At 47.9% G+C, this 18,766-nt stretch overlaps 1 long non-coding RNA gene across 1 annotated transcript; it reads right to left on the bottom strand.

Moving 5' to 3' along the window:
- Positions 1 to 2,732: 2,732 nt before the first annotated feature.
- On the bottom strand, positions 2,733 to 16,650 carry LOC117801501. The gene is made up of 3 exons (XR_004624082.1): positions 15,941 to 16,650; positions 12,138 to 12,315; positions 2,733 to 3,432 (listed from the first exon to the last, which is right to left on the bottom strand). It is a non-coding gene; the product is annotated as an uncharacterized LOC117801501 (long non-coding RNA).
- Between the last annotated feature and the right edge of the window lie 2,116 nt (positions 16,651 to 18,766).

Raw genomic sequence — 18,766 nt, 5'->3', positions numbered from 1 at the left:
GCAATGCTGCTGTCATCATTTGTCTCATGCCATTCTGGCCATCTGTGCTCCTCTCTCTATCACATGGGGCTGGAATCCTGCAAACAACATTTCCCAGGTCAATTCCCACACCAACTGGCTTCTAGTTAGGTTCTGTCAATAGCAGGCCCTGGCAGGAGACTGGAAAGAGGGAAGAAGAGAAACACATCTTTTTCTTCTTCCTGCTTCTGGTGTCATAAGTGCAGTAGTGGTACCAGGTAAGGGGTCCCTCCTGGGTTCCTGGGCAGTAGTGACAGCAGCTTGGCAGCTTGGTGCTCAGGGTCTCTGGCCCCGCAGCAGCACTGTCAGGGTGGAGGTTCCTAGAGTGTCAACGAGAGCTCAGGCTTCTGGCTTCCTGCAATGTGGCAGCAGCAGCAGGTATACCAGTACTCCAGGAGCCCGGCAATCCCAAATGTGGGTAACACCATGGGTTTTTTTCTGCAGCTACAGACTAGGGGTGGTAATGATGCCACGTAACTCCTAATGTCTGTAACTCTTCCTAACCTCATCTTCTTATTTTTTCTCCCTTGGCCTTTAGACACTTCTTGTAGAAAAACCAAATCCCTGCACTACTTCTCTCTGTATGACATACCTTGACTGGTTTCTATTTTCTTTACTAGACCCTGACGCTACTCAGTAGTCTAAGCACCTATAGGAGACACTGTCCATTGCTTACCCAATGACCATTCCCCCTTTCTTGTAAATGGAACTCCAATTTTGATGAGATCTCCAAGATTCCTGGATAAACACCCACTTTTCCAGTTTCCTTTGCAGCCAGGAGTGACCATGTGACAGCTTTGGTCAATGAGATATAAGGAGTCTGCTGGGATTTTAAGGGGGAGGGTTGCTTTTCTGATAAGATGAAATAGGTAGAACCAGTGCCACCTTTCCACCCTCCTTCCTACCTTGAGTGTAAATGTGACCGTTTGGAACTACAGCAGCCCTCTTGAATCCATGAATCAACAAACATGAGGACAAAAGGCAATACTCTAGGGATGATACAGTAGAAAGAGAGAAAGAACCTGAGCCCATGATAGCATGGTAAGCAGCTAACCTGACTCTAGCAAGTACCGTTGAGTCTCATCCTATGATAGATTTGAGTTCTGGAACTTTCCTTGTATATTCCATTTCTTTTCAGTAACTTCTGCCTTAATTTGACTACATCAAAACAGTGGAAAAGTTTCCAGCTCTTGCTTAGTTCAGTTTGCATATACTCTCACACGAGGCTTCCTCAAACAAGAAAAAGGGGGCAGACTCAGAAAACAAAACAAAAAAAGAACATTCCTATAAACAGGGGAGCAAGCGGGAGGGTGTGCTGGGCAGAAATCTGACAGGAGCAGCCCACACAGTATTTGACCTCCCTGTTCTCATTTTGAATTGCCCTTTATAAAAGCTCACCACACAACTCTCATTAGGGCCTCTGAGATAAGCTGGAGTAGGTCAGAGGCAGATTATTTGGGTCACGGCCAGTAATACAATATCACAAATCCCTTCCTCTCACCCTACTTTTCTCCTCTTCTTTCTTACCCAAATTGGCTTTGGAGCCCCATCTTGCTGGAGAGGCGAGCAGGTGATCCCCGCTGACCACCGTTTCTCTTGGCAGCAGGTCTAGTTTGATCGGTACCCAGTATCACTGCGTCTCTCTCCCCGGGAGATGCCCGCCGCCTGGCCATGCTTTAATTAAGCGGACATCTCGTTCCCGCAGAGGGTGTGCAGCTGCTGTGTTTTGCTAGTATCTTGAAGCCAAATTAGAATTTTAAAAATCCTTAGCTTTCATTTGCTGAGCTCCCTGGTCTCTGGAGGGAAACGTGCCCCTCACCCACCCCCCTACCCCCCACCACCTCTCCAGGAGCCATAGTTCCTTTGGAAGCATGGCCAAGGGGCAAGGGGGCAACCCTCCCTTGAACTGGGTACTGGTCATGTGCACATGCCTTGTTAATGAGTGTCCTATTTGTGAAGAAAGGGAGGGGATGAGGAGAAACCTCATTTCTCTCCTTCGATTTGTTTTTTAATCAAATCAAATTCTTAATTACATTTGGCTGGAATGAAATTATGCCTCTGAAGAGCTTCCAGATGGAACTAGGAAAGTGACTTGAGCTGAACTCTGCAGCCATTTTAGTCAGTATAACATGTTTGCTCCTGAAGGGGTTGCCAGCCTGGTGGTTTTGCTCTGAGGGACAAAGGGCACTTCTGTACCATCCCTCCCCCCGCATGTTTCTTAGAGACTTATCACCTGGCTGGGCTAGGGGACTTCTCAGTTTAGGGGTTTCCACACAAGTCAGCTTGGTGGGGACTCTGAAAGGAAATCGGTCTAGTGAAAAGCTGGTGGGGTTTATCATCAAACAGACCAGGGACTGAGCGCTGAACTACTCCTCACTGGCTGTGTGATACTCAGCGCCATATAACTTCTCTGAGTCTTAACTTCCCTGGAGAGTTTTCTTATCTCATAGGATTAAATCATACAGTTTTCGTATAGCCTTTATTCCCTTCTCTTTCCTTATTCTCCACCTATTTCCTCAGAGAAAACCTGCACAACCTGACTGCAATGACAGCTAAGATGCTACTTTATTGAAAGCAGCTCTGGTTTACAAGCCACTGTTTGAGGATCTCATGAAGTGGGTAGGCAAACAGAGATTTAACCCTCACCTCGAACCTGGTCACAGTGCCATGAGTCCTAAAGTTCTGCTTCCCTCAGCCTTATCACGGAGCTTATACCGTCGGAGCAGCCTCTTTCCTCTCTCTGGATGCAGCATCTTTGCCTCTCCAACACCACCTCCTAGAATTTCATTATTTTAATTAAGCCAACCCAATGCAGGTTTTAAAAAGACAACCAAGAGTGTAGCCTTTGGGAGCACAGGAATGTGCTCCTCCTGGCTCTGTCCTGATCCCCCTGGCAGGTGGGGGAGAGGGAATGCAGGAAAAGAACAGACCTGGTCATATGGGGCAGAAGAAACTCATATTTTAGCCACTGGTTCCCAGGGTGTGACAAATTACCCACCTAATCCAAAATGGAGGCTCAGTGGCCCACTGCAAGATGGGGTCCACCCAGCATGTGATGCAGATCGGTAGGCAGGCAAGATGGTGTGGCACCTGTTGTTGAAACCTTCAGAGCAGGACTACAAATGTCTTGGCACTCCAACTGGTCATTCTATTTCCATGGCACGTGTCTTCATGAGCACATGAAGAATCCTACAGGGGACTTGCATCGGGATAAACTTTTATGACAGCTCCTTTTAGATTTTTTTTGAGGGGTTTTGCCAAACCACCCTGAAATGGCTCCTCTGTTCTTCTCTCAGCCCAGGCGTTATCACTAGAAGGAGCTCAAGTCAGAGGCTGCTCCATTTTCTCTGGAAAAGGAAGAGACTCTGCTCTTTCCTTTTTTCCACAGTCTTCTCTCTCCAGCTCTGAGTCAAACTGAAACATTATGAAATAGGCTTCTTAATCAGACATTATGAAAATTCCTATTGAGATACTACTGTATGAAGAGCATAACAGCTCTTGGGTCAGCTATTAATCTTTGGACTTAATTTACTGACTTACTTAAAACAGTGTGCATGTATGAGTTCTTGGACTTCAAAAATTCCAAAATGGTTTCCAAAGTGCTGCAGCAGATACTGTAGAATGGCTTACACGATACCTAACCCCAACTGCCGTTTTCTTTACCTTTCTCTAACACAGAGCCTGAGAGAGCTAAATACTCTGTCTTCCTAGCCATTTGCCAGCCAGGAATAGTCCTGTTCTGACCAAAGAGATGTATGTGGAAGCCCCATGGAAGCATTTCCCTTTCCAAATAAAAAATAAAGCCTCTTGAGAAGACAGCTTTTGGCATGCCCTCTTCTTCCTGCCTGGAAACAGTCTTGCAAACAGGAAGCCCAGAGCTGCGTTCTAAGAATAATGGGACTGAAATGCACAAAGGACCTGGCGGCATCCCGGAGCAGCTGTATCAGCCCTGGGCTGCCCACCTCCGGCTGTTTGTCTTATGAGGGGAAATACAGCCCAACTCAGTAGTTTAAGGCTCTTCTGGGTGAGTTTTCTATTGTTCGTAACAAAACTGATTTCTAACTTACTAAGTATAAGCCCACTGAGCCACTGCAGATATGACATATTTCTTTTCTTCTGACCATACAGAATCACTAATGAGAGGGTTAGCACTTGTTTTGGTGAGATGGGGAAAGGAGCAAAGAAGAGGAGTTCAAAATTGCCCACCGGTCTCTAGAAGAGGGGTCTAGGCTGCTGCCCCTTGTGGTGCTTGAGTTACAGACTTCCTGTTCCTTTGTAGTGGGGGATTTTTCAAAATTTGATATTTAGAAGGCTAGATGAGACTCAAGTCTCCTGACATCAAAACATGAATGGTTTCACTTCTCAAACATTTCAGCTGAATGTTTGCCAAAGTTTTTATCTCAGGGAAACTATTTGCTGAGGTTCTAATATTATGTAAAATACTGAAGCAAGCCTTCCCCCAGGGGATTATATTACTATTTAGTTTTATATTTCTTCTGATGCCTCCAATAAATCATGAACTTTTTCAGAGATGTCAGAGGGCAGCCTGTCTCTCCGGCTGCAAATGACAAGCCATGAATAATGCACATGGGTCTCCCGGAGAGGCTCCCAAACCTCAGCCTGTTGCCTTTATGCTCCGGCCTGTTATCAGACTATCCACTTCAGCGGAGCCTGGTTTCAGCCTGGTGTGGGGTGAGCTCTACACTGGCCAATCACTAAGAACCCCTAGCCGCGGGTCTCAGTTCGGAGTACATGATTCCTGGGGCCAGGCATACTGCCAGGGAATCTGCAATACCTAGAGGTGGCCCCCAAAAGAATGAAAGTAGAAAATTCCAGAGAAGGCAGCCAGTGCATTCTAGTCTTCTCAGCTAGACTTAAGACTCTTCAAGGGAAGTCCTGGTTCCCAACAACTCCTACAGTAGTCCCTGGGTCTTACTGGTGGCTCAATAAATATTAATTGTATGGAAGGATGCACGTGTAACTGCATGGATGGATGGATGGACAGATGGACGGATGGATGGATGGACTTCCATACAAAAATTGACATAAGTAAAATAACTAGTGCATAAAATCATAGAGAGTAGACAGTAATGGAAAAAAAACTTGTTTGTCGTATATGTCAAGTCAGAAGAAACTTCATGACAATGACGAGTGGAAAAAAGCAAGTATTACAGGACTTCACATAGCAAAGAAGAAAGCTTAGAGAACACACTCATTAGGGTGGGTTGTATATGTAAGTAATCTAATACGTGCTCCAACCTTCCCTATCATCCCTCCTCCCACCTCATTTTTCACTGAATTGCCAGAGGAATAGTGTACACCTTCCATCTACACAACTAAATCTGGCTTTCCTCTTAGCCAACTTTCTAAATCTGCTTCAAGATCTCATTAATGACTTCCAAACTGCAATATCCAATACCATTGTCTAAATCATCTTCTCTGACTAGGTGGAGTTTTGATACTCTGACAACCCCTTAATTTCCCTATGTTCTCCTATCTTGACTTCTACCTCTCAGCACTCTCTTACTCCTTCCTTGACCCTAAACCCTATCTTAATGCTGTCTTTTTCTGCTGCCTCCTCTGAGCCCACTTGTTCCCACCCAATAAGTTTTGTCACACACTGTCTTCATCCTTTCTCTTTTTAGGCTATATTTCCCTGGTGACCTCGTACACACCTAAGTCTTCAAGTGTCCTCTTTTGGCAAATGACCCGCATGTAATGTCTTTGGCCCCAAGGACCAGAACAGACATCTCCATCCACTTAATTCATTAACCAACCATTTATAGAGACCTTATCATGCATGACATTTGTTGCTACAAACTGGGGAACGAAGAAGACTATGACTTCTTTTAAGGATATCAAAGTTTAGAGGAGGAGACAGAAGTAAAATGACAATAATGCAGGATAACAATTGTCACCAAAGAGGAGGGCCACCTAAGAGACCTCCAGGAGAAGGCTAAGTAGGGGTTGGCCCAGTGAATGTAATGGCAAAGGACGTCCTAAGCAGAGAGAGCACACAGGCAATGAATACGTACAAGGTAATACATTGGTCAACTAACAGTGATTGGTTTCCTATCAAATACCAGGTCCTATGCTAGGTATTTTCACAAAATAGTATTACATCACATTACACAGTGATTATTAAGTAAAAAACACTTTTCTAAGTCCTTTTCAAATAATATATTATTTAATCTTGAAAGAATCATACAAAATAAATATTATACCTTGATGTTATGCATGAAGAAGCTGAAAGCCATCTGTAAAATGAGCTCAGTCACTTAGGTAAGGCACACGACTCAGTAGTGGCAGAGCCAGAGGCTCAGGGACTGGTTGTTTAGCACCATGAACAGAAACTCCACAAGATAGCGGAAGTACAGGCAGACTTCTTATAAGGTAGTCAGGACGTCTCCTAGAACCTGAGGGTAAAAGCTACCGGCAGGCTCACCAGGAGCTGGGGCTGGGGCTGGGGACTGGAGAAAAACTGGACAAAGGCTGCTACTCTCTGTTCCTCCCTCAACAGATGGCCTCTCAACACCATCCCTCTCTGTGCCCCACCCTCCTGCCTCTTCCTACATCTGCATGCTCGGTCTCTCTTCTTGCTTAGCATGGTCCATGGTACCATCACGGAGGGTCCAAAATGATACCCTTGCTCCCCCCCTAAGACTACAACACCTCACAGGTCCATGACCTACAAAGACTCATCATAGTCATGTCTACTCATTCCAAAGTCTTGTGGAAGAGACCCCAATTAGCCCACCTTATATCAGAAAACAAATCCCAACCACATCAGCTATAGTCAGGGAGGGAGGAAGTAGATTAGAAAGGTACCAAGGCTGTAGCAGGGGTGCTTCAGAGAGAAAGAGGCAGGGACTGGGCAGGTACTCTCTGAAGGTGACTTTTACAGCTGACAATCCATTCCAGGTCCAGGTCCACTCTACATCATACTTTTTTCTCTATCCCATACTGCCTTATTTCAAACAGGACATATCCAGAATCAAGGTAAACACCCTTAAACAATCTCCTCTTATTTCCTTATTTCAGTTAACAACTTAACATCAGCTCACTCCCCCAGCTTAACATTTACAAGTTAACCTTAATGATACTCTTTCTTTCATACCCTACCTGTAACTCTTTGCCCTTACAATAGTCAATCCCCTGAGTTAGTCCTAAGATCCATGCCAAAGAATCAGCCACTGTGGTTCAAAATACAAGAGTAACTATCATGACTTATACACCAAAGAACAAGACCAAAAACCTTTAGTCTGCTCATAAAGCCCAAGAGTAAAGTTGGTTGATGAAAGATTGATTAACTAAGCTTTCTTGAACCAAATAAAGAAAATTGTAGCAACAATTGCTATTACGATTGTAAAAAAGAAAACGATGAGCAGATACAGAACAATCCAATGAGTGATTTTTGTAAGGTCAAGGGATGGCTTTGCAGTTGGGCTGTTTGTTAAATCCAAGCTGATGAAACAAGTGGGGAGGAGTAAAAGGAAAGAGAGTGAGCAACTGAGATGGTGCTCGGTAGTAGAAGACAACTCCCAAAGACATGGTGGACAGATGGGAAGGAGCGCACCAAGATCACTTAGGGGCACACCAAAACAAAGTGGCCAGTCTGGATCGGTGGCCCTAGTAGTATGCTGGACAGTGTTCGACTGAGGGCCACTCAGGAGGAAAAAGCCCCAAATTTACACCAATTTCTGTGGTGTAAACACTCCCACATCGTCTGATTTCAAATTACCAATGAAACCTCATCAAATGAGGAATTAGGAAGAGGTGCTTGCTGCTGACTCTCATGAGCCCAGGAGGCCTGGTTCCAGCAGACCAGTGGATGTTTCCAACCTTCCTGGCTTTCAGCATGTCCTAGGATAGACAGATCTTCTATTCACCCAGATCAGAACTCCTGGGAACAACAGCTAGGCACTTCACCAAATAATATGATCCTGAGGTCTTTCTAATAGTTAAAAAAAAAAAACAAAACTACTCCAAAATCAAACATCGCTCCAATCTTGCCATAAATCAATTTGTAATCTACTACACATTACAAAAATTGTACAAGACAGACTTTGAAAAGGGCTTTTAAAGAACAGAGAAAAAGAGAAAATGAAATCCCTATTGGCATAAAAGCTGGGATTCAGGAGGTGAAGAGGCAGTTCCAGGCAGTGGGAAAAGACTGAGACCCTGAGGCGGGGGGACCAGTGTGTCTGGGAACAGTGGAGTCACGTGGCAGGAGTGTTAGGTGGGTGTGGATGGGTAGAGGGTGAGTTCAAATGAGGTCAGCTGGGTCAGCCTGGGGGGCCACCCATGCCTCTGCCGCACTCTCCAGCTACACTTTGTAGCTAGAGGGAGAACATTCTGGAAGCAGAGGAGTGTTTGGATGGGGTGGCAGGGCCATGAGTCAGTGTGAGTGTGTGAGTGTGCGTGTGTATCCGTGTGTGTGCACACACACCTATGTTGGAGGAGTGGTGAGGGTAAAAGTGAGAAGGATATTGGCAAAGGGATAGTAAAGAAAACATTGAGAGGTCATGAGACTTAGAATTTAAGGAAGAGAAGGAAGCACTGAACTCCAGAGACATTGGTCAATAAGGAGATATGTGTTATTTCTACAGATGGAAAGATCTTCGGGAGGAAGGTTAAGGAGTATGGACTCTTGGACCTCAAGTTCTGATTTCCATTAGATGAGTCAAGAAGCGTCATTCACAGGGGCGCCTGGGTGGCACAACGGTTAAGCATCTGCCTTCAGCTCAGGGCGTGATCCCAGCATTGTGGGATCGAGCCCCACATCAGGCCCCTCTGCTATGAGCCTGCTTCTTCCTCTCCCACTCCCCCTGCTTGTGTTCCCTCTCTCTTTGGCTGTCTCTATGTCTCTCAAATAAATAAATAAAAATCTTAAAAAAAAAAAAAAAAAAAGAAGCGTCATTCACAGGTGCACACCTGCCCCATCCCTAACTCCTGCACAGACATTGCAGCCTATGCAAAGAGGCAGCACTGGCCTCGATGACCGAGGATGTGGGGAAACCTCTCGACAGTCCTCCTGCCTCAGGCTCTCAACCTTGTCCTGCTGTCCTGCTGCCTGGAACTGCCTCTCCTCCTCCTGAATCCCATCTCTCATCAATAGGGATTTCCTTCCCTCCATTCTCTTTCTTCTAGTCTTCTTCTCAAAATTGGCCTTGCCCTTTTCTTATAAAGTATGCTAGGTTGTAGACTCAAGTTAAATGCATCTATTGTGAGTCGACCCTATCTTCTTTCTCCTGACTCAGCACCTAACAGCAACTTTGAGACTGGACATGTGAAATGGAAACAGCTACCTGTCCAGGGCCACTCCGCTTCTGCTTCTGCGGACAAGGGCTGCTTTTCAGCTGCACAGATGACCTCCGAGAGCTAAGATCACATTTCCCAGCCTCCCTCACGTTAGCTGTGACCCTGTGCCTAAGTGCTGGCCAAAGAGAAATGCACCAAAGGGCATGTGCAACTCCTGGGGTTTACCCTTAAAAGGAAGGAGTGTCCCTTCTCCTTCCTGTGCCCTCCTTTTCTCTGACTGGAATGCACATGTGCTAGGCAGCCATGTTGGTCCAAGTAGGTCTTCGCCAGCACCAATGTATCAGGAAAGAAGTCAGACAGAAAAGAGCTTACCCACATGACACGGAGCCACTTTCTTGACCAAATGAGCTGCTTATGAACAGGCAATGATGCAAGAGAGAAAGACTTTTCCACTGTATTTAAGCCACTGTGTCATTTTGGGTCGGCCTTAAAACAACTGCATTCATATTCTCACTAATGTAAGGTGCTTAATACACATTTACTGAATTAAATTCTTGGATGGTGGATTCTAGGTTTGTATAGAGAACACGAAAATTGAGGGGATCTTGCTTCATGTGTTTAGACTGAAGTTTTAGGCAACTGGACCTCACAGGAGCCATCCCACAATGCCTCTGTCAGACAGAACATTCATTAGAAACTGAGCTAACTCTGTTCTTACTCTTTTTTAAAGTAATCTCTATGCACATGAGGGGCTCGAACCCATGACCCTAAGATCAAGAGTTGCATGCTTTAATGACTGAGCCAGCCAGATGCCCCTAAAACAATTTTATTTTATTTTTTTAAAGTAGGCTCCGTACACAACTTGGGGCTTGAACTGCCGACCCTAAGATCAAGAGTCATAGACTCTACTGACTAAGCCAGCCAGGCATCTCCCTGTTCTTACTTTCTTGATTAAAGGCATTCATCCTAAGATCAAAAACACCCCAACTGTGCCAGAAATCACCTTCGTTGGAGGCCTGGCTGAGTACAATGATTTTTTTTTTTGCCTGGGAGGTCTTCCCACATTGGGAAAGTCAAAGAATAAATGTTCACCAGAACCCAGGGTGGCTGCTTATCAAGGCCCCAAGTAGTCTTACAGAAATTCCTAAAACACAGAAGTGTCTTTTGACTTTCTTCTGTATTTAATTTTCTAATTTTCTGGATGTGATGGGGACCCCAAGTACTTGGAGCATCACACTGATGAAGAAACTTTTCCTCATCTATTAATTCCACCATGGTTAACCCATTCCCATCCTGGGGCTGATCCTCCAAGACAGTCACAAACAAGCAGGCAAGTTCCCACCCCAGGCTGCTCCCGGGTATAGGCCAAGGGGCCAAGGGGTGGGATGTGCCCTGTCATTTAGCGGAAGTCACCTAAGCCTCCGTGAACGGCCACCTCCCTTAACCACTAGGCTTGCATCATGCTACTTACAGGAATCAGGCACCACATGTCGAGTGAAATAGGAGATACAGGAAATGAGCCAGATTCCTGGGCTTGAGGGAGGGCTCACTGTTAACCAGAAGGGGACAGAACAAGAGCAGCCACACGTGGTATTCCAAGCCCTCGGCAAACTACACAAAGGAAGGCTGGATCTGCCCATTCTAAAGACAGTTTATGGCTTGGATTCAGGAAGCTGACTTCTTTTCTTTTGCTCGAGGCAAGAAACATTGAAAATTTAAAGTTGTTTCTGTGTGTGTATGCGTGTGTGCGCATATGTGTATCTGTGTGTGTGTGCGTTTTAAACATGGCTGTGGATCAAACAGTCTGAGGGTTCTGCAGACATTTAAAAGACAAAGTAGACTTGTAGTAGACAAAGCCAATTTTGGAAAGAAGTCCAAATGTGAGGTCTGGGAAGTGCCCCTGACTCAGCGACTCAAACCACAGATCCAGACCAGCCCTTTCAGAGCCCCATTTGTGGCATTTAAAATTGGGGTGACAGGATCCCCGAGGAGTCTGAGTATCCAGGTTGGGGGTTACCCACATAACCTCATCCTCTCCTTCTTCCTCCTCTAACCTAAATCACTCCCTCCAGGGGCCAATTGGCTTAAAATAGCTTATTCTCTCCAGTGGTTTCCTTAGGACTCTCTTTGCTCCTTGTCTTCCTTTTCCCCCAAAGCCACGTGCACACAGAGTCCCAGCTCTCTAACAGGACTATAAGCCTCCCGGGGGCAGAAACTTCACCATCTCCTTTCCTTCCGGCCTGCTGTGCAGTAGGATGCGCAACCCAGGCAACTTAAATATTTGATCAGTTGGTCTGATTTTCTCTGAAAGGATTCCTTTTCTCTGCACTTCCTAAGATAAGATAACAATAGCGTCCCGTCACCTCCACTATCTCATGTAGAGGCACTGGCTAAGTATTGTCTCCCTGTCCTCCATAGAAAGCAAAGAACAGCCTACTCTGAGGTCCCTTCATGTGGCCTTTCTTCTCTCTAAATCTCCTGTGCCTGGAAGATAGTCAGTGAACGACTAGCGAGAGTATTCCTGACTTGGAACAATTAGAAGAGAAATTAAATGATATGAATTCCTTCTTCACCATTGCTGGTGGGAAGCTCAAACAGTAGAACACCATCATTACCCAAGTGCAACACGCCGAACCTGATTCCTCAGAATGGATCAAGCCCGGCCCACTGTCTCTCCCAGGGGCTGTGAGGGGGCCAGAGTTCCAGCCATCTACCTTGGGCAGGCTGGAGGGAGGGAGACCCCATGGGCACAGGGACCTCTTCCCACAAGGAAAAAATGTGCCTCCACACAAAATGGCTTCCTATCAGAGCCAGAGGACTAAGCAGCTTTTGCCTGGCGGTACCAGACTAAAACTGACCTTGCTTTTCCAGGGCAACAGAGAACCCATCACCGGGCCCGGGTGTGTCCAGAAACCAGCAGGTCTGGTCTATCGGAGGTGAGCCACTTGGTTCCTCAGGTGTTCCGAACAGACCCTTTTCCTCGGCGCCGCTTCCGCCTCCGAACACCGGGAGCAGCGGTGAGCCTGGCGCTTGCACCTGAGGAGAATGAAAGCGTATGTTCATTCCTCTCCCTCTGCCTTCTCACTTGCTCACTCCGCTCCTCAAACAAGCCAGGCTTGTCCCAGCCTCAGGGCCTTGCGCTCGTTCCCTCTGCCAGGAACGCTCTTTCCTCAAGGTGTCCTCACCACACTCCCTCCCTCATTCGGGCTCACCTAAATATCACCTCCGACAGCTGCTTCCGGAAACCGGCTCCCCACGCCCCTCCAGCAATCCCTGCGCCCCTTGCGAGTTTTATTTCCCTCTGCTGCCCCTGTCGTTGCCTGGCCTTCTATCATTTTACCCGCACATGCTGTTCGCTGCCTCATTTCCCCCTTTAGTAAGTTCCCTGAGGGCTGTGTTGTCACCTGCCGGACCCTCAGTGCTTGTGCGCTGAAACTATTTACCGAGTGAACGAAGGAGTCATCATCCCTGTTGTTGTTAGGAGACAGGAGTCTGAGTTACCCTCAGCCTCAGTCGAGAGCCAGCACCCTGGCAGGAGCTGGCCGCTGGGAGAAGAGTGTTTGTGTAAGCCCCGCCGAAGGCTGCGCGGTGTGACAGCCTGGATCACTTGGCTGGTGCAACAACAAAAATGTCCTGTCTTATAGTTCTGGAGGCTAGAAGTCCGACATCAAAGTGTCAGCAGGGTTTGGTCCCCATGAGGACTCCGAGGGAGAATCTCTTCTGTCCTCGGCCCCTGCCCTAGCTTCTGGTGGCTTCCTGGCAATCCTGGTGTTCCTCGGCTTGTAAAAGCAGCACCTCCATCTCTACCTCTGTCTTCACGTGGTGTCCCCCTATTTTACATGTCTGTGTCCAAGTTTCCTCTTCTTATAAAAACACCTGTCCTACTGGATGAGGGCCCACCCTAATATCTCCTCTTAACTCATGACTTCTGCAACAATCCTATTTCCAAATAAAGGCCTCATGCCTGGGTACTGGGAGTAGGGCTTCCATATATGAATTTTGGTGGGGGTGGGTGACACAAGTCAACCCATAATACTCTCCACCTTGTCTAGAGACAGAAATGTTGCCCTTCTCACTGCTTCTCAAGGGAAGGAACATGGATGTCAGATAGCACTGGCCCAAGACCAGCCTAAGACCACCTTCCTCAGGCCTTCGCATAAGATGACAATCGTCCAGGCAGTAGGGACCTCCTGGGCCTCTACTCCTTGAAGCCAGGGGGGGAGACCACCTGCCCTCTGGTGTCCTGTAGCTCCCTTCAGCTGGCCCCGAACTGACTCTCTAGGAAAGACAAACAGAGCCCCATCTACGTCCAGCTATAGCCCCTCAGTGGTGCGAGCATCTGGGCCTGCCAACACACACATTCTCAAATAGTGCTCCTGAGGGAAAGCGTCGCCCTGAAAATTCAGACATAGGATATAACTCAAACGAATCCCTCCAGCAAGAGGGGGCTTGCTGAAAAGGAGACTCAAATATCACGTGCCCCTTCCGCAGCTGGGGATGGGCCAGGAGGAATTTCCTGAGAGCCTGGGGCAGGTAAAGCTGCCAGCACCTAAGGAGGGCAGCACGCACACAGATCCGGATACAAACACTTGGAGAGACAGAAATGACAAGATTTATTCCAAACAGCAAGAAAACAACACCTAGATCTTTGCAAGCTTTGGTGCAGTTCCTCACAGAGTTGCGCGTTAGCCTGAGCATACGAATGCTGGTGTGGGGGTCTCCATCGTAAGCCCAGTTCCTGGGGTTTGACAAGCTGCAGTAAACCAGTGGACCATGGCCTCTGCGAGCCTCACCCAGGTTTCAGGCCATGTGCCTTTGCCCCAGAAAGGGCGCTGAAGAACACAGGGATGCTTTTGTTTTTACAACCCGTGACATTCTGATTTACCAGAACTAAAACTAGAATAATTGAAATGCAGTGGTGTGAGCCTAGATGTGTGACCTCAATAAAGCCTGAACTGTCTCCCAAAGAATGCAAAATTTCCGAGAGCTGTCTACCAACTAATACTTCCTTCACTGCTGTGGCAAGGATTGGACGAGGTAATTTATGCGCTCTGTACACAGTAGGTACTCACTAAATGCAAGGACACTCCGTCGAAGAAGGAAAATCTTCCAGCACTGTGCAGGAGACTGCCAGGAGCCCCGGGCACCGCGGGCTGCTGTGGCTTCCCTGTTGCTGAGGGTGCGTGCTGCTGCCAGAGGCAAAAGGCCGGGAAGAGTTGGGGGTTTCCAGCATTCCCAGGTGGCAAAGTGCCGTCTGTGGCACCTTTTCTACTGCCCAGATTTAAATTAAAGTACGAAATTTGCATTCAGTCCCCTCAGGGCCTGGCTCTGTGACCTAAGCCTCGAGTTTGAAATACTTCTGCTCCAGGGAACTGAAGGTTCAAATCCCAGGAGGGTTTCTGCTAGGCCTGGCATCCTTCTGAGACAGATCATTTGAATAAATGCAATTTAGTGAAGGCAGACCTTTCAGACAAGGCCTCTAGAAAGGAGAGGTGGAGGCCCTGTGGGAGGGCATGGAAGCTCAGAGTTTTCTCCAGTTTTCCGGGTGTCCTTGCCAGATGTCAGGCATGTACTTCAAACTGTGGGGAAACCAGAGAAAGCTCACAGAGGGCTCCTGTGCCAGAGCCTAGCCCCCTACTTGTCTTTATTGTGAGTCCTCTGTCATTTTCTCTCCAGCTCTCTGTCCAGAGAGTAGATGTTTTTTAAGAAGGAGTACTTCTGCCTACGCTCTTTTCCCAATTTGGAGATGGGTCTGTGCTCCTCCAAGCCACAGACACAGGAGGGATAGTTTTGCGCACTGGTTACAGCTGTAGAGCCCAGATCAGATGACCTGTGTGTAAACCCTGGCTACTCCGAGTCCTACCTGTGTGGCACCTTCTATGTCCCACACCAAAAAGGACACCTGTCTCTGTGTATTTTGCAACGTCCTACGTTACTGGCTCTAAGGCACTGCCACAGTACCCCCTGCTCTGAGCTTGGGGACTCACCGGATAAAGGAATCTCCAGGAAAGTTCTCTCATAGCCCCAAACAGGGGCAGTAAGGAAACATCAGTGTGATCAAAGCCTTCATAACTTTTGAAACATACACTCAAAACCACTTGAATTATTCCTCTTAAATTGTCCATAGTACCTGAGTCCAATCAGAATCTATGTGGCTTTTTAGGGGCCACTGCTCTCAGCGCTCTGATCTACATGGCAAAAGGATATTAGAGCTATTGAGAGACACCAAGGGGAGAAGCAAGAGACCGGCCCTGTCTCAACTTAGGGTCTCCAGGGACCGACATAGATTAATGTGCAAGATGATTATCAGGGAGTGCTCTTGGGATCAACACCTGTAGAGGGACGGGGAGGACGCCCAGGTGGGCCGAGGAAGAAAGTGAGTCATGATGCAATCTCAGGAGAGGACCCAGCTGGAGCGCCTGCAGGACACACGCAAGCAGTCCAGGAACTAGCTGTCTCCTCCTTCGCCTGTTGATTTCATTTTCACCTTGTTGTTGCAAGAGCCCTTAGAAGTGAGGCCCAGCTCCATTTCACAGGGGAAACCCCTAAGGCCAGAGGGGCTCAGCGACTTTGCCAAAATCCCCCTCCTGATTAGTGGTTCATCCAAAGCTAATCCAAAACTCCAGCCCTGAACACAAAAGTGCAAACCCCAGAGCCTTACCTTCCACCCTTCTCCCAATTTCACATTCCCCAAACTGAAGTGCCCTTGACCGGTTCTCTGGTAGCTTGGGCTTAAAATGATCTGGAAGCATTTCAGCCCCACTTTGCCTCTTCTCCCACAATGAGGTCTCTCTTCAGAGGGCTGAGGTCTATCCAGGAAGCAAAGACAAGCAGAGGACAAGGCCTGGGAATTCCAGTGGTGAGGAAACAGGGCCCGGCTGCCAGCCCTTCAGAGGGGACATGAAGGCTGACATTGTAGGTGGTGCAGAGTCTCTCTGGGCATTACCTTGTCTAGCCAGCTGTCCAACAGGACTCTCCTGGTCTCCGAGTGCTGCCTGAGGCCCCCAAACTGAGAACAATACTCAAACCCCACCCTCTAGAGTCCATCTAGCAAATAGCCTGTTCAATTCTGCTGCCTGGAGGTGGTGACCAGTGAATGTGGAAACTCTGCTTTGGAGATGAGGAAGTTGAAGAGGCTGGTAGGAAGGGTTTCTTTAGAGAGTGGTGAGACAGTGTCAGAGGCTGTCTATTGGTGGGGGCAATGAGTGCAGAGAAAAGTGAGGAGGTCCTCAAGGAAGTCTCTAGAGGAGAGCTTGATTTGTGTCTTCAGGAATTAGGGAGGATGTAGACACTAAGCGCAAACTCAAAGATGGCAGGTGGCTGAGCCAGCAGGCAAAGCTCTGGCTAGGTGATGTGGTGCCTGTTCCAGATAGGCCCTAGGAATAGTGCCAGCCTGAGAAGGCAGGAGGCGGGGGGGGGGGATGCCAACAGAGGGATGATGGGCTTCTGGAAACTAGTATGGAAGAAAGTAGAAGTGGAAGGAAGAACACTAGAAAAGGCATTGCCCACGGTGAGTCACTACAAATGGGAGATCCCTAGGGATGGGGTGAATCTCTAAATAATCAAAAAAGCACAACATACTTAGGATAATCCCAGAATGCCCGGATGCCAGATTAGAACCTCATCGTCCAGATTCTGTGCACTTGTTCCTGGATGTCCCCTTCCCCCAGGCTAGATCCTGAAAGGGCCAAAAGAACAACAGGGTGAGTAAGGTGAATAAAAGAGGAGGTAGAACAAGGAAGAGACTTTCCCCACAGCAGGCTTCTAAGACAAATTCAGGCTAAGAAGGTGTGTGTGTGTGTGTGTGTGTGTGTGTGTGTGTGTATGTGTGTGTGTGTTGTAATTATAGGGGGTGACCAGGTGCAAGAATTTGAAATATATGAGTAACTAGAGCTTTAACTTGGATGTACTAGATTTTAATATTTGTGGATAATTAGACTATTTTTGATGGTGAAACAGTTGGAGTGGGAAAGTCATGTGATGATTCAGAGCCATGGAAGGAAGATCCAGGGTATGGCACAGACTTACACCTTATCAAGTCCAACTCAGTAGGTAAACTGATGACATTTATTAAAGGAAGCCCAGAGCCTCTGGGTTAGTTGTGCCCGGTGGGGTGCTGGAGCAGAGGAAGGGACAGGCCCCATGTCCTCCACACATGGGGAGCTCTCAACATCAGGGACCCTGTCCAGCCCAGGCTGAGGTCCCCAGAAAGAAAATTCCGGGCCTCAGAACCAACCCAAAGGCGGTCCACAAGCCCTGTGACCACAGCCAAATACAACTCACCGGGAGATTCGCCCCCGGCTCATTCCCTGGCCAGGATGTTTGACTTTCCTCCCTTTCCACATGGAGATCTGAGTGGAAATGGCCTTTCTTCCCCCTCACGCTGATGAGAATTTGTTGGCAGGGAGCCTTTACAGCATGCATTTCCTTCCCAGGGAAGCTGATGCCTTCACAAATGAATTCCTTGCCTTGACACTGAGAATAGCTGCTGCGTATTTCTCCTCACTGAGGCCCCGTCCATTCTGGGTCCTGGGAGAACAATGCCTAGAGCCACCTTCGTCCCAATAAAGAAGGAACTGGCCAGGCTAGTGCTCCAGCAGTGGCCTGGACATGGGTGGAAATCCCCTCTCCATCCTCACAAGGTCTCAACGGCACGAACCCAGGGAGGGGCGTGGAGAGGAGGGGCCAAGGCTAGTGATCAGAGACATCCAGGCCTTTAACGGCGGCATCCACTGAGAATCCAAGTGAGTCTCTTACTCTGACCAGCAGTGTGACGGTGGAGAAGTGACTTCACATTTCTGAATCTCAATCCCTGCATCCATAAAGTAAGGATAATCATGTGAAACTCAGGGAGTGGATGAGTAAGACAAAGGACAGAGCAGTGCAGGCACATAAAAGGTATGCAGTCAATGTTTCCTGCTTAAAAATCAGACACCCCACATGCCTCAGGCACCCTTCCTTGATCACCCCACTTAATGCCAGCATGCCTATCTGCTCCTCATTTCATTGGCTGTTCTCCAAAGGCCATGGGTGGGAGCTGGAGAGATAGCCCGTGGCCAGGTGTAAGGTGTTGTTAGGGCAGGCCGCTGGCAGACCCACATCCTCGGGCTGACCTTGTCCTTCCAGCTTTACGTAGTCTCAGTGATCTCTCAGTGATGGTGAGAGCTGACTAAACCTAGTCACGTGGGGCCTGTGGCTAAGCCAGGCTGCCAATGTGTTGATAACAAGGGGAGAGAGTGGAAGAGGAGGAGGTGGTCACTTTTCTGGAGCACTCTCAATACCCTATCTGAGATGCTGATGTCCCCAGTCCTGAGGCTCTCCCTCCTTGAAGCAGGGAACCACAGGGCCCATTTGTCCATACAGTACCCAGTTTTCTGAATTTCCTTGCAGACTAGTCCTGCCTTGTGCCTTCATCGAATGTGCTAATATCACTGATTATGCCACCATGACGTAGATGTTTCTACGGGCCCAGGGAGGCTTCAGGATC

The sequence above is a fragment of the Ailuropoda melanoleuca genome, chromosome 3 (assembly GCF_002007445.2).
Source record: "Ailuropoda melanoleuca isolate Jingjing chromosome 3, ASM200744v2, whole genome shotgun sequence".
NCBI classification, from domain to species: domain Eukaryota; kingdom Metazoa; phylum Chordata; class Mammalia; order Carnivora; family Ursidae; genus Ailuropoda; species Ailuropoda melanoleuca.
Note: the sequence above shows the minus strand (reverse complement) of the source record. Positions and strands in the feature narration are given on the sequence as shown.